Source organism: Mytilus galloprovincialis, chromosome 9 (genome assembly GCF_965363235.1).
Source record: "Mytilus galloprovincialis chromosome 9, xbMytGall1.hap1.1, whole genome shotgun sequence".
NCBI classification, from domain to species: Eukaryota; Metazoa; Mollusca; class Bivalvia; order Mytilida; family Mytilidae; genus Mytilus; species Mytilus galloprovincialis.
Window position 1 is genome coordinate 30,813,557 of NC_134846.1, and position 13,019 is coordinate 30,826,575.

The 13,019-nt window shown below is 32.5% G+C and overlaps 1 long non-coding RNA gene across 1 annotated transcript; it reads left to right on the forward strand.

The window, feature by feature from the left end:
* Window positions 1-7,777: 7,777 nt before the first annotated feature.
* LOC143046734 (uncharacterized) lies at window positions 7,778-11,524 on the forward strand. The gene is made up of 4 exons (XR_012969249.1): window positions 7,778-7,989; window positions 9,444-9,577; window positions 10,416-10,554; window positions 11,368-11,524. It is a non-coding gene; the product is annotated as an uncharacterized LOC143046734 (long non-coding RNA).
* The last annotated feature ends 1,495 nt before the right edge of the window (window positions 11,525-13,019 follow it).

Sequence of the window (13,019 nt, forward strand, 5' to 3'; positions counted from 1 at the left end):
TTTGTTTTATCCAGTAAAACAGCATTCTTTTCTAAATCAAGTTTATTTTTCAAAAATAATAATATCATAAATAATACACGATTTTAATATAATCAAACAGAGAAAAATAGTGTCAAATACACTTACGCCCGATACGTTACTTACGTAAACCACGAGTACACACATTTCCGCGGGAATTTTTTAAGCACGAGTTTCACGATTAACATTTCAATGGCATTAGTGAAGTACGTTAGTCTAAATTTAACGACAAGATTCACATTTAGTTTTATTTTTTATAGTACACTTTCAGCAAATTGTCAAAGTGGAATATCGAGATTTGCTAAAAAAAAAAATGATGCTACAATGTTTTTAAAAAGGTAATGTTGAATAAATCTAGAAAAACAGATTTTGCATATCAAGAAAATAAATCTATAATTTTGCACTATATATATTGTGGATTTTATAATGACGATTTTAAAACAGTTCACATGTTTGGAAGATAGACGCGAAGTTGTCACTTATCGTCCAGTGGCTAATAGTTCATGAATGTTCAGAACTATAGGCAAAACGTAATTATACGCTTAAACAACCCTTGAAGTTCAATTGCTCCGGTATATCATATATACACATTAAAGGGGGAGAGGGGGGGGGGGGGGCTATCATCGGAATATACCAGGGGAGAGGCGATGATTCAAAATTTATTAAACGAGCACCAGCATATGGCATAGTATGAAGATCATCTCTTTTTCTTCATTTTCATTTTATTATTTTGAGCGTTGTAAATTTTGAATCAAGGAGGTATTTGTGTTTTTATTTTTCTTATTTTTCTGTAAGGGAAGAAGACAATGTATTTGCTTTGACATTTTTTTTTTAGGTTAAACAGTGCAACATTGTAATATTGAAGAGTTGGGGAGGGGCCGGTTTTTAGTCTATTAGGGAAATTTGTTTTCTTCTGACTACTAGATATATTTAGGATATTTCGAAGTGTTATCTCCTCCGATCTGGTGGTATCATATTTTAACCTATCGTACGTCCCGAAATTCTAAATATATCTCAGGAAAAATCCAATTTAGTAAGTGTCGTTGCACTGTTGCATGTATGATGATTATCCGAGATTCCACGACTATTATTTAAATATGTCAAAATAAAGGATCCCTAAAACGAGTCTTACGTATGATTCGTCAAGCATACGTGCCTTTCGTCAATTTGTAAGAAAGCTCTAATATGAGACAGATTTAACTGTATCGGGTGTGTTTGGTGGGATAGATGCGTTCAACATAATCGCCACATTTGGAATTGTTTAATGAGTTAACATCTATGTAGTGGATATAAAACTTAAAGGATTTTCTTTTCTTTTTTCCTAAAACGTTCCTGTATGAAGTCTACCTCGCATGATTTTTTTTTTTATCAAATTTGTCTTTATTTAAATGTTTCGTACGGATTTTTCGGCCCTTTAGCAATGTTTACCACAGAAATTATTTGCCCTCTCGTCGAAGAACTATCCACAGAGTCTTATATTTCCTAGTCATAGGGAACTACCGAGGCAATGGATATGAACAAGTGGGTGACCCCAATACGAAAAGACTTCCGAAAAGACGCAAAAATAAGGTCAATTTCTTTATTTCGGATATAGCAATCTAAATCCGGAACATGATGATTTAATTTGACCTTTAACTTGTTTCAGCCTGTTGATGTCATGGATCAAGGGAATATTTTGCAAAAAAAACGGTTAAGTTATGACTTTTCGTTCAAAAGTATTGTTACTTTTTTAAAAGTCATAATTTATGAAATTTCAGGGATTTTATTCCAAATATGCAAATTTCGAACCAACTTATCTCAAAAAGTAAGTCATGAAGGTACTTTTTTCTTTGCATATTTGAAAAGTACACATTGAAATTGAACTTCTATCAAAATTTTAAGAAAAAATCAACGAGGGATCTCTACTGTATCGTATGCCCTTAAGCATTATTATCCCATAAAGTCTTTACCCTCACGTTGTAGTACTATTTTATAGCAACTCATTAGGTCAGCGTGTATAATCCCTAACTATAAAGACCTACCCAGGCAATGGGATTGAAAGTGGATGACCTAATTTGAAATAAAGGTTGTGTTGTCGGGTATACAATGAAATTATTTTACATCAAAATTTTATATATTTGGTCTTTAATATTAGTCGAAAATCGCAAATGTGTGGTATACATATAGCTGATTATGCAGTATATGATTTGCTCATTTGTGACCTATAGTTATCAAGTTAATTTTTGTGTCATTTGGTCACTCATTAGCAATCATACCACATCTTCTTTTTTTATATGAACTAAATATTTACCACTAAACATACCGTTAAAACTGTCCAAATTAGAAAGACATAATAACTTCAATAAAAAGTCGGGACGAGTGAAAAATAGAATATCGACTCAATACATCAAAAGTATGAGGGTCAGAAGAAAGAAGTCATAGAATATCTAAAAAATGTTAAATGAATTAGCAGCTATCATAATTACTATTATTCACTGACTTTTCAACAGTCACCAATACCAGCTTTATACATGATGAATAAACAACAGCAGACATTTGTGCATTTGAGCTAAGTATCTCAAACCTGCATTCTCTACAAGATGCTCTCAGTCCGATATGTGGTTTACATTAAAACACAAAGGAATTCGACCAGTTGTATCTAGAAGAAAACTAGAGGCTCTAAAGAGCCTGTTTCGCTCACCTTGGTCTATGTGCATATTAAACAAAGGACACAAATGGATTCATGACAAAATTGTATTTTGGTGATGGTGATGTGTTTGAAGTTCTTACTTTACTGAACGATTTTGCTTCTTACAATTATATCTATAATGAACTTTGCCCATTAGTAACAGAGAACTATATTTGGTAAAAATTTACATAAATTTACCAAATTAATGAAAATTGTTAAAAATTGACTATAAAGGGCAATAACTCCTTAAGGGGTCAATTGACCATTTAGGTCATGTTGACTTATTTGTAGATCTTACTTTGCTGAACATTATTGCTGTTTACAGTTTATCGCTATCTATAATAGTATTCAAGATAACCAAAAACGGCAAAATTTCTTTAAAAATTACCAATTGGAGGGCAGCAACCCAACAACCAGTTGTCCAATTCATCTGAAAAATTCAGGGCAGATACATGTAGATATTGACTTGATTAACAATTTAACTTCTTGTCAGATTTGCTCTAAATGCTTTGGTTTCATAGTTATAAGCCAAAAACTGCATTTTACCCCTATGTTCTATTTTTAGCCGTGGTGGCCATCTTGGTTGAATGGCCAGGTCATCGGACACATTTTTCAAACTAGATACCCCAAAGATGATTGTGGCCTAGTAGTTTCAGTGGAGATTTTTGTAAAAGATTACTTAGATTTATGAAAAATGGTTAAAAATTGACTATAAAGGGCAATAACTCCTAAAGGGGTCAACTGACCATTTTGGTCATGTTGACTTATTTGTAAATCTAACTTTGCTGAACATTATTGATGTTTACAGTTTATCTCTATCTATAATAATATTCAAGATAATAACCAAAAACAGCAAATATTCCTCAAAATTATCAATTCAGGGGCAGCAACCCAACAACGGGTTGACCGATTCAACTGAAAATTTCAGGGCAGATAGATCTTGACCTGATAAACATTTTTATCCCTGTCAGATTTCCTCAAAATGCTTTGGTTTTTGAGTTATAAGCCAAAAACTGCATTTTACCCCTATGTTCTATTTTTAGCCGTGGCGGCCATCTTGGTTTGTTGACCAGGTCACGCCACACATTTTTAAAACTAGATACCCCAAAGATGATTGTGGCCAAGTTTGGATTAATTTGGCTCAGTAGTTTCAGAGGAGAAGATTTTTGTAAAAGATTACTTTAATTTACGAAAAATGGTTAAAAATTGACTATAAAGGGCAATAACTCCTAAACGGGTCAACTGACCATTTTGGTCATGTTGACTTATTTGTAGATCTTACTTTGCTGAACACTATTGCAGTTTACAGTTTATCTCTATCTATCATAATATTCAAGATATTAACCAAAAACAGCAAAATTTCCTCAAAATTACCAATTCAGGGGCAGCAACCCAACAACCGATTAACCGATTCATCTGAAAATTTCAGGGCAGATAGATCTTGACCTGATAAACATTTTTACTCCGTCAGATTTGCTCTAAATGCTTTGGTTTTTGAGTTATAAGCCAAAAACTGCATTTTACCCCTATGTTCTATTTTTAGTCGTGGCGGCCAACTTGGTTGGTTGACCGGGTCACGCCACACATTTTTTAAACTAGATACCCCAATGATGATTGTGGTCAAGTTTGGTTCAATTTGGCCCAGTAGTTTCAGAGGAGAAGATTTTTGTAAAAGCTAACGACGACGGACGACGACGGACGCCGGACGCCAAGTGATGAGAAAAGCTCACTTGGCCCTTTGGGCCAGGTGAGCTAAAAAGTGAAACAATCTTTGTTTACGGTTGCCAAGATGTCACAAAAGTTAAATTCCGTCAAAACATTATGAATATTTGCATTTACGACGTTCATTCATCCATTCAATTCATTGTATGTTTGTTATGTTAATAATTGAAATAGATCGACAGAAAGCATGTAGCAAAAAGAAAACCACCACGCAATGGTTGTCATAACTATCTTTGGTGTGATGATGTAGAACCGCTTAAGTGAGCACAATGAATGATGAATGAGGCATAATCATGGCAATGGAAAACTTTGAAAGACTTTGAACATTCAACCAAAATCGCGTAAGCCATGTAATCAGCATTTCCGTTTGTTTCTGTCTATTATACATTATTTACTGAAAACTACTCTTAAAATTATAAGATGTTGCATTTGACTTGCACAGGGCACAGAAATCAGTCAGATTTGGAACAGGTATTTGGAGTTTGTAGATTTTCATCTTTGAAATATTTTGTTTCGAGCACAACTGATAAGTCTTCTGTAGACATAACAAGTTCGTAATTGTTTGGTTAAGTATAAGTTACAGTTTCAAAATAAACTAATTCATATCTACAGTAAATCTGCACACAGTCACTTGCATGTCTAAATTCATGTATCATGCTTGATTGTTGGTTGCTTAAGGAGTTGTTTGACATCATGTATGACAATCTGATTATATATGTTCTATAGATTAATGAGGGCCCTCATGGGGTTTTTGATTATGTGATTACTTGGCCGTTTTTTTATAATGATTATTTGATTATTAAGCCAAATATTTCATGATTATTTGATTACCTAGGACTGTATTTTTAGTTTATGATTATTTGATTACTAAAGATAAGCAAATATTTAATGATTATGTGATTATATTGGCAAAAAAATGGTGATTATGTGATTACTAGGACCCCCCCATGAGGGGCCTCATTAATTCATCTTTAACAATCTGATAAGCTACATACTACCATATGTAATTTGCATTTGTACATTTATGTATGGCAATCTATATTTTTTTTTAAAGATGTGTCATTTGTCGACGAAATAAGATAAAGTAATTTTCAAAATTCACGTTCAAATCAAATATACTTTATTTGTTTCAGATTGTTGTTGGAGATTTATTAATATACATATTTCAAAATTGTCTATATTTGTATTCGTTCCAGGGCAATGTTAATTATCAAAGCAATGGTAACTCACCTAATTCTTATAATGGTGTACGCAGTAACAGATGGAGTTTTCATAGTGGCAAGTACCTTGATTCTCAAATACAGAAAGTGTTTTTCAATGTAGGACCAAGAATGTGCATGTTAAGATGCACTAGGTTCGCTGGATGTACTGCTTTCAACTTCGTCAAAAGCCATTTGTACTGCGAACTGCTTAACAATACTGAACAGGCCACAACAGTAGATAAGGCACATTACATGTACTCAGAAATGTCAATATGGAAGATTATGAGTACTTGTTAAATTTGTGTTTATATTTCATTTTTTCACCAATAATTGAGAGCTATAGTATTTAAAAATTGTTTAATTACAAAAATACTGAACTCCGAAGAAAATCCTAAAAGGGAAGTCCCAAATCAATAGCTCAAACACTTCACACGAATGGATAACAATGTCATAAAAGCCTTGGACATTTACATATAAAATTATACATATTTGCCATATTTTTCTATACATATATACTTTTCGTACTGTTATTATAAGTTATTTGAATTATAACTACATATACACACGATTGTGCTATGTATATATATTCTGACAGATTGTGAAGTCTATCGAAATAGGAGTTTTTTTCTACATATTCTAATATGTTGTGACCACAGTTTTATTTTGTTCTGTTTTGTCTACTTTATTTTGAAAGGTTGTCCTTCATTGGTGTGGTTCATAGGTGATTTTCGTCTATTGTTTTTATATATATTAAATCGTTTGTTTTCTTGTTTGAATTGTTTCACATTAGTAATTTTTGGGCCTTTTATAGATTGTTGTTCTGTGTGAGCCAAGGCTCCATGTTGAAAACCGTACTTTGTTTATTTTTTATACATTGTGAATTGGACGAAAAGTTGTCTCCTTGGCACTCATAACACATTTTCTTATCGTTATGAAGGGGTACAGAACATCTAAAGGAGATAAATTTCTAAAAATCAACTGAACGTTTTAATAGCATATTTCAATGAAGTAAAATCAAGCTTCTCTTTGTTTAATATCAGTGTTGGTCAAAGTGATATATATCCAATGCAATTATTTTGGTTAATTGGGTGAAAATGATTATATTTTTGTCATCAGGTCGGAGAGAAGATTTTGTCAAAATGTTAGGAATAAACTCATCATAGATACCAGGACTAAATTTTGTATATACGCCAGACGCGCGTTTCGTCTACAAAAAACTCATCAGTGACGCTAAATTAGCCACATATATTTTAGTCCAGTGTTTGGTACCCTTTGACATTCAAAGATTTATGTTGTATCAAAGTTTATTCAAGTGATTAGCATTCCAATATATTTTAAGATAAACCCAACAACTTGTTGATTACCTCTCATTGATAATAATACTCTTCTGATTCATGTCTCTATATGGAATGTGTATTTCTTAGTTAGCCTGACATGAAAATCAATTATATGGTCATTTTATAAATTCAATGTTTGCAAAAGTATGAATTATTCGAAATACTAAGGATTTTCTGATTCCAGGCATAGATAACCTTAGCCATATTTGGCACAACTTTTGGGAATAATGGGTCATCAATGCTCTTCAACTTTGTATTTGTTTGGCTTTCTAACTATGTTGATCTGAGCGTCAGTGATGAGTCTTGTGTAGACGAAACGCGCGTCTGGATTTATAAGCCTGGTACCTTAATAACTATTAAGAGTAGTTTAATATCATTTGCTATATTTATTTTGGAATATTTTCCCACCTGATAGAATTTAACGACAAATAGAAAAAAAAATGTACCACTTTGTGAATTTCTTGCGTTCGAAGCGCTTTTCTTGATTTTTCTTTATCTGGAATGCTCATATTCAAATTGAAAAATACCTGTTAATCCTTAATCAAAAATGATAGAAAAAAACAGAAATAAACAGGAGGCTGCAAATAACATCAAGGCAGGATCACAATCAAAATGGTCGAACATCTCGACGAGTTGTTTAAGTCGTTTTCACATTCATTTGTAGAACTTATGCTAGACTTCGTGTATCAAATTTAAATCGAATATATGAGGAATAAACTTCAACTTTCTACACTTTATATCTAACTTGAATAATTGCTGACCGACAATTCAAGAAGTATACGAAAATATGACATTACATTTACCGCCAATAATCAAATACCACATCACAATCACAAGGAAATTATTACTTGTTTCTTGCCATTTCGAAACTTTTTTCACCTATCACTGACATGTAATTTATTAATTCTTTTGTCAGATAGATGTAACCAATTAATAAAGAGTTTTTTTTTACAGGAATCAGACACATGTTGGCCAAATCCTTGTTCATTTGGAGAAACCTGTGTCATCACGAACAAAGACCTTCCAGTTTGTGCTAAATTAGGTGTGTGTTATCGTTTCGTTTTGGAGTAGGATTGGACCTACTAATTGGTCCGTTGTCTTGTTGTTCCGCCTAAGATAAGAATATTGAAGACCTGTTTGTGACCTTCTGCTGTTGTTTTTTCAATGGTCGGGTTGTTTTCTCTTTGACACATTCCCCATTTCCATTCTCAATTTTAATACCTATTTTACTCATCCCAAAATGGTTGTCAAGGAACAGAATCAATCGACAATCCTCGGGTGAATCCGCTACTCTCCTACGGAATTGGCCGAGTTGTGGCGAATGGGAAAATAATTTGTCTATGTATATGCACATCTTCAGTGTTTTCATCGAGGTTATCTGCGATTACTATATAAAACAAACAGGAACAACAAATTTGAGTTTTCAATGTAAAAGTGTTTAAATATATTTTTTATGAATTAACAAATCCAGCAAGTGTTAATATACTGAGCCTTTCAAAGTTAGGTCAAACGTGTTCTGCTCTATGTGTATATAATGTAAGATGGACCCGGAGAGTGCTATCAAATTTGATGGTCTAGAATGACAATCCCCGGCGCAGAGTTCATATCCGTTCCATACATGCTTCGCAATACTGCACTTACTATGAGTGTAGTGTTACGAAGTATTGAACGGAACGGATATGATATCTGTGCCAGAGATTGCTAGAATGACTGAAAGTTTGATTCACTTGCTATGTCTTACTTAAACTATCTATAACATTTGCTCATTGAGAATCTTTTCATTATTATACGAAGTTCATCTTGTGGGTGTTTGTGTTTTTCAAATCATTGAACGGTTGGATAGTAATTTGATTTGAATATAGATTCTGTTTCAATGCTTTCCTAACACGGCTGTTAAATATACGTTCTACCTTAATATGTTATATGATCAAAAAGAGTGTTGTTTGCTGAATGTCCATTTTCAAATATAGTGTTTATTCAAGATTTCGGTTGCAATGAATCTTATATCAACATTATAACTTTTTACAAGAATGTTAAACATTATTACTGACGAAACAAAATAGGGTTCAGTATATTCACACAATAGCTACTAATTTTGATTATCAATGGGAAGTGTGCAAATACAGGATTACGGGAATTCACTGAAAAAAAAAAAATAAGAAATGAAGGCCACATTCAGATATGTCTGGATATAACCGATCTTACTGTATCTTTTTCGATGATACATTTTGTTCGCGTTTAGCTCTTTTTCTATACCACTTCGCATCGATTTAATTTCGCGATTTTCGAAGTAAGGTAAGATCCATTTTTTTCCACATTCGCCATGACTTATATTCGTATGATTTTTCCGACATTTGTTGTCAGTTTATTTTACGACTCATGAGATTAAGTGTCTAAAAAAACTCATTATAGATACCAAGATTGAAATTTTGTATTTGTGCGTTTCGATTTCTCTTTAATCTGTCCATTATCAAATATTACTTATTTCTATTTCAGAGACAGCACCGTACATAAGTTGTTACAGGGATGATAGTAGCAGGCACTTGAAACACAAATTGATAAAGAGCAGAGACTTGTCCCTTGCATTCTGCAAGCAGCATTGCAGTGTATTCCGATTTTGTGGCTTACAAGTTTGTATCTTATACTTCTACGTCGTTCAGGTTAATAAGGGTCAACTGAGCCGTGCAGAATAAATGATATATACCGACTTGCTTGGTCAATAACTATTATAACTTAGATTGTCCGTCAAATTTTCCTCAACCAAACACACATGCCACACAAAACAAGCTTGGTCTTTTGTTATCACTTCAAAACCGTTTTCATGATTTTCAAGACAAAAAACCAACTTTCAATGAATATTGGAACATCATTATTTAGAGTATGACAAATCCAGAATATCATTAGACTGTTAATGGTTCTTGAATATTTAAAATACTAACCACAAATAGGTTGGCATATAAAGGACCAAAGAATGGTTCTTTAACAGATTTCTTTTTAAATTTTTAATTCGTATTCAACTATTACTGGCGATTAAAGACATTTATCAATACTTCATAAATGAAAAGCTTAACCACGTGAACAGCTAGATGAAATTAGAAAGGTATCGAAAACAAATAGAATATTCATGATTGTCATTAATAATTGATTTCAAGAATTACAAAATTATCGAGAATTATGAAATTTGTAGTCTTTGGCAGGAATATTCAATTTATGGTGTCGCCAACGGCGAAACAAATATGCATGCGTTTTAACAATGAACCTAGCATGAATATTTGTTACATCATTTGATTGTATAATTCTATAAGATTTGGAGAATTTGATAATCAAAAGGGCACACACACAATGCATTACCTTTTGTGGATAAAAAACCCATATTTTTTTTTGTCTAGCGAATGTTGCGTCATTTAATCTATTCCATGCACTTTTTTATGTCCAGCAGTATACCAATTACAGTTTACAATTTTATAGAGTGGTACACAATGTTTGTGTGGAGATGTCCAGATTGAAAGTAAGAATCCAAAAATTCCAGAAGCAGAATACAGCTACTACTACAGAGGAGAACCTACACGGAAATGTGGTGGAAAAATGAGGGATTCAATTTATTTTGGTAAAATGTATTGCACTATAAATTATTTAACCGTCATAAGTATTGATTAAATTGTAGCACTTAATGAATGATATGAGACTGACGAGTCGAAAAAAAAAAGAACAGGACTGACTATGGCATGGCGTAAAAAGAAACTAGAGACCCCTGTATCATCTTTTAAATGCAAAGTTTGAGCATAAAGTTTTGTCTCATTTAGCATAATTTTCTCCGTCATATTTCAGATATTCTATGACAGTTGTCAATATTTAATGCAATTATTAGCACTCAAGTTTAAGTTTATTATCAGTTAAGGCTGCATTTCATGAATGACTAAATATTTTGTTTGTCTATGAAATAAAGTATAACAAAACACGGGAAGAGATTTATTTACAAACTGTGTACCTCATTTTTGAGGTTTTTGCGAAAAGACAGAAACAATATTACAGTCATTCCTTATAATTCTAAATTCCACTCTTATGAAGCAAACCATGAAAAAACCCGTTAAAGACACCGGCGCCTCATTATGAATTTGAAAGCAATGAAAAAACGCTGTGACTCTGCTTTTTGGCTGTTTTCTTTGCTGTGCATAAACTGATTTTATTGATGGATAGATACCCCATCTACTTTGTTTTTTTTTAGTAAAATATTGATATTTATTTTTATTTAAATGTGACCCTTTTACAAAATTTGAAAAACCGATGGATTATTCCAATAAGCTTACGCACACATACATGATCATACAGAACAGTGTTAAAATGTCAAAATTAATAAAGATATTCTTCCTTCTGGTATCATTATGATACTATTAATATTTTTGTTCTTCATATTTTACAGTTTGAAGAGCCTCAATCAAGACTTCCATAACATCCTCTGAATTAAAAACACAAATGTGACTATCAAAAGTATTAGTGCACCATACAGTTGGCTTGTTGACTTATTTATACATATATATTGCTAATATATTTATATATATTATGACTGTTCATAGCTGTGTAAGACACATTAGTTATGTTAGATTTTGTAATGCTTCAATTTTATTTCCATTTAATTTTAAATACTTAAGTTTTCTATTTTTATCCGTATTAATGTAACTTACCAGTCGCAAATGGTAACTGTTGGCGTTTGTAATCACTACCATTATTGTCTACAAATATGCTAGACAATTTCCTCATCTCAAACTACTGGGATAATTGAAATAAAACTGGATCATATTTAATGATTGCAATTTCAAAATGGTATCTAATTGACGAGCTTGCTATGAAATCAGAAGTAGGACAAAGACTTTTTTTTACAAAAGTGTAATAATTTCTGTCTTAATCTTTAGTCAATGAGGAATACAAAACAAGTTTTGGGTTGGTCAGCGTTAGAAAGTGTGTGATAAATCATATCCAACCGCACATTTAATATATTATTTCAAATAAAACCTTGTGCTTTTTACAGAATTAATCCCTCCCCATTTTCCTACCGATCACATTAGTATTAAACCAAGTATGAGAAGTGTAATATTACATAGCAATATTCAGCCTAACGATATGCATACAATTAGTGAGATAATATACTAAAAAGCCTAGAGAATATGGTAAATGCCTTTAAACGCCGAGATAATGGAAACAGGGAATCTAGGAGGTAAAAATGGTACACTCTGTGCTCTCCAATATAAAAAATGTCCGTGAAATGTCACAATCTCCCATACAGACAGTCGAGTTGTCGTCCTTTCTGAGGAGGAAAGGACGAAAACTCTGTCTGTATGGGAGATTGGAAATGTCGTATAGTGACAATTCTTTCATACTAAACAGTGGAATAGCTACTTGATTAACACAGTTACATAAAATAATCAATTTTATCTAAAGCCAACTTTTCCTGATGGAGTTAAAACTTAGTTTCTTAATAATTTTTAAATATACAAACGATAACTACAAAGGTTGGTTATACCGATTGCGAATTACTGACTACTGTGATGATGGCACTGATAGTTCATTAGCACTTGCATCAATGAACACAACATTTCATAACAGTCCTAAACGCTTTCCTGAATTAACCTTCACAAGGAACGCACAAAGGTTAATATATGTGAGCTAATGGTGTATAAAACCTGAAACCGTTAAAGAGTTATTTGATCTAAAAGGACCAAGTTATACATATTGCACTTCTAACTAATGATTTGATATAAGGACATCATTCGTAAATATAGCTCAACATGCAGACTTCTTATACGTTCAGGTATTTCCCATCCAATTTTTTATGGAAATATTCTTTATAAAGCACAACAATGTCAGTATTCACCTCAGAAGCTAACAAAACCGTCTTTGCATCGGAACTAAACATTTTTTAAACCAGTTATTTGCATGACACGGGTTATGTTCTTCTCATATATATTATGATGGTATGATACTAAACCCCTAACGGGAAGGATTGTGCCTGATATTCATATGATGAAGACATAATCTTTCAATCAGTTTAATTGAAGTCTGGAGCTGGCATGTCAG